This window comes from Peromyscus maniculatus, chromosome 6 (assembly GCF_049852395.1).
Source record: "Peromyscus maniculatus bairdii isolate BWxNUB_F1_BW_parent chromosome 6, HU_Pman_BW_mat_3.1, whole genome shotgun sequence".
Lineage (NCBI taxonomy): Eukaryota > Metazoa > Chordata > Mammalia > Rodentia > Cricetidae > Peromyscus > Peromyscus maniculatus.
Window position 1 is genome coordinate 74,177,713 of NC_134857.1, and position 3,116 is coordinate 74,180,828.

The window sequence follows — 3,116 nt, forward strand, 5'->3', positions numbered from 1 at the left end:
TAATTGTTTTTGCCAACTGAGTCATCTCTCCATTCCCACACACTGAGTTTGGAGGAAAATGTCTACTTTCTCTTCCACTTCTCTTGTAAGAAAACATTCATGTTTATTTTCTCCTTTCTGAGTCCTTGAACATACGTTCTGCTCAATTCAATCCAGACAAGTTTCTCCAAAGAAACCCTGTTGTGATATGCTTGGGGCCAGCAACTAAAGCATATTCCAGTTTCCAACTCATTGGATAAAAATCAAATCAGTACAGTAACAGGGTAGTGTATAATATAGCTGAGTACTTCCCCTCCCTTAACCTGACAATCAACTCATTTACAGCTGTATTAAAGCCTGAGCCACAATGCTGTGTTTCCCTGTTTCAATGGAAATGCTCCACACATTCTATAGTCTACCCAGATGTCATTGGTAACAACAAGCGGCTGCTGCTTCAGGTAGACAAGTATAGGACACAGCTGACCAGTTCCTAGGATTGCTTCAAGCGTTTGAAAGGGGGCTCCAAGAATGGGAGATTTGCAGAAGCCAGGGAACGGTATGCTTCAGCTACTAAATGGGGACATGAACCCACCATTGCCTTCCAGCCTGAGGTCTCACAGACCTCAGAAGCATGAGCTGTAATGAAATCCAGTGCCTGGGTTTTCAGCTGCCCTGAGGTGTGGAGGTCAGCCAGGACAAGAGTGTGGGCAGCATTCTCCACAGAGAGGTCCCTGCAGAGGGCATCCTCACACATGACCTTCAAACGCTTCAGGCCATACCTGTCAGCTGCTGCCAGCAGAGCATCTGCCATGCTGTCCAGGTCTGGTGCTTTTCCTGTGTAAATGAAGTCCATCATTGCCTTGAAGACTTGTGGCTCTAGGTCAGAGATCTCAAAGCGATTCTTTTTGCTCTCCTCCAAGTCATGTTCAAACATGGCTCTGAAAACTGGAGAGCGAGCTGCTAAGATGGCCTTGTGAGCCTGAAATTCCTGGCCAGCTACCACCAGGCAGCAGTCTGTGAATCGGTAATTCTCCCACAGCTCTCCTAGCTCATCTGCCAATGTGCATCTGGGAACCTGAATCCCTGGCTTCCTTTTCTGATCAGACATACTGAAGGAGTCCTGGACCACGCTGACCTTGCAGAGGAGGGTGAGCTGATCATCTGGGAGAAGACCAGGAGCTTGGGACAAGAGGAAATCTCGAAGGATGTACTTTTTGAATCCATAGCCAAGGCCTGGCATGAACATAAAGGCTCTTGGGCTCGTCCTGGGTTGCATTTTCTCTCCTTCTTTGCTTATGATCCAGAACTGGAACTTTGCCCAAACATGACTCTTTGGACAGCTGAGCAAAAGTAGATTAACTGACAGGTAACCTGCACTTATTTTATCGATTCCCTTTGGGTATACTCTCAAACACCATTTGTCATTGGCTCCTATTGAGAAAGTTGGGCTTATAAAGCTTTCTGTTATTTCCTCCACAATAAAACGGAAGTTGCTGATGGTCCACATGTAGGAGAAATTCTGAAGGCTGATTTGAGTGTGGTCCCATCTCTGGGCTATCTCATTGCCAGCCATTTCTCCTGGAGGTAGTTTGAAGATTAAACTGGATCCAAAATGAAGAACTAGCAATTGTTTTCTCTTCACCTGTGAGACACAAAAATAGACATGAATTATATTTTAAGTTTTTATTTCTCATCTATTCCCTTTTTGATGGGGCTGGAGACTTGGATCTCTTAAATTTTCTATACAGATTTCAATACTAGTTTCAGAGAAGACAGTGTGGGCTACTACGTACACTTACATCACTCCATTTTTCATCTAGATTGAATCTTACTTCAATGGGTAACTGGTTTTGACAATTACACACAGCTGTTGAATATTTTGGAAAATTATGTACACCACAAAATGTTGTACTAGGTTCTCTAGAGCAACAGGACATATACAAGGAATTTCTGTGTATGAAAGAAGATTTAGGGCTGCAGTCCTGCTAATCCCACATTGCCTATGACGGAAAGCCCAAGATTCCAGTACTTACTCAGTGCAGGAAGTTGGATGTGTCCACTGGTCTTCAGTATATACTGGAGTTCCAAATATTCTCTATTGCCAGGGAAGGGATGGACTTGCTGCAAGGTGAGGGCAAGCAGGCAAATAGCAAAGCTTCCTGCTTCCCTGTCCTTTTATGCTTCCAGCAGAAGGTGTGGCCCAGTTTAGGGTGTGTCTTCCAGCCTTAAGATCAGGATTAAAGGTGTGTGTGTGTGGGTGTGTGTGTGTGTTCAGGCCTTGAGAAATTTAACATTTAAAAAATTAAATGTTTATGTCTTTGTAGCAGGATTCTTAAAAGTTCTTATTAATAAAATCAAACCAGAGAGCCAGGTATTGGGGTGAATACTGGAAGGTCAGAGAAACAGAACAAGCCACAGCTATCTCACCTCGACGGATTCTCAGCTGGTCTTGTCTCCTCAGACTGGAGGCCTCTGAGTCCTCATCCGGAATGGGTCTTGGCTGAATTACTGCTCAAAAGCCTGAAGCTTAACCAGGCCAAATGCTTAACCAGCCAAAACACTTCTAGTTTCTGGTCTTCACGCCTTATATATCTTTCTGCTTTCTACCACCATTCCCTGGGATTAAAGGCTGGCTTTCTGGAATTAAAGGTGTGTGTCACCATGCTTGGCTATTTCCAATGTGGCCTTGAACTCACAGGGATCCAGAGGGATTTCTATCTCTGGAATGCTAGGATTAAAGGTGTGAGTGCCACCATTTTCTAGCCTTTGTATTTAGTGGCTGTCTGTTCTCTGACCCCAGATAAATTTATTAGAGTACACAATATTTTGGGGAACACAATACCACCACATGTCTTTTTACCTCCAAGTCTGTTCTTGAATTGTATCTACTCACTTCAACTGAAAGAAAACTGTTCTCACTCCTGTGCCCTCTATTTTAGGGTTTTAGTTAATCCCATGTCTTGTTAAGTTGGGAACCAAGAATAAATACCATAAGTGTATTTTGCTTATTGTAGTTCACCTTAAATAAAACAGGCATGGTGTCCATTCCTATGCAGCTGTTGTTTCCTCTTCTCAGGGTATTACACCAACTCCTCCCACTAACATGATCTGGGAAGAGGTGTCTTCCTTTCCTAATC

The 3,116-nt window shown here is 43.7% G+C and overlaps 1 pseudogene; it reads right to left on the reverse strand.

The window, feature by feature from the left end:
* Positions 1-469: 469 nt before the first annotated feature.
* Positions 470-1,558, reverse strand: LOC143273765 (speckle-type POZ protein pseudogene; annotated as a pseudogene).
* Between the last annotated feature and the right edge of the window lie 1,558 nt (positions 1,559-3,116).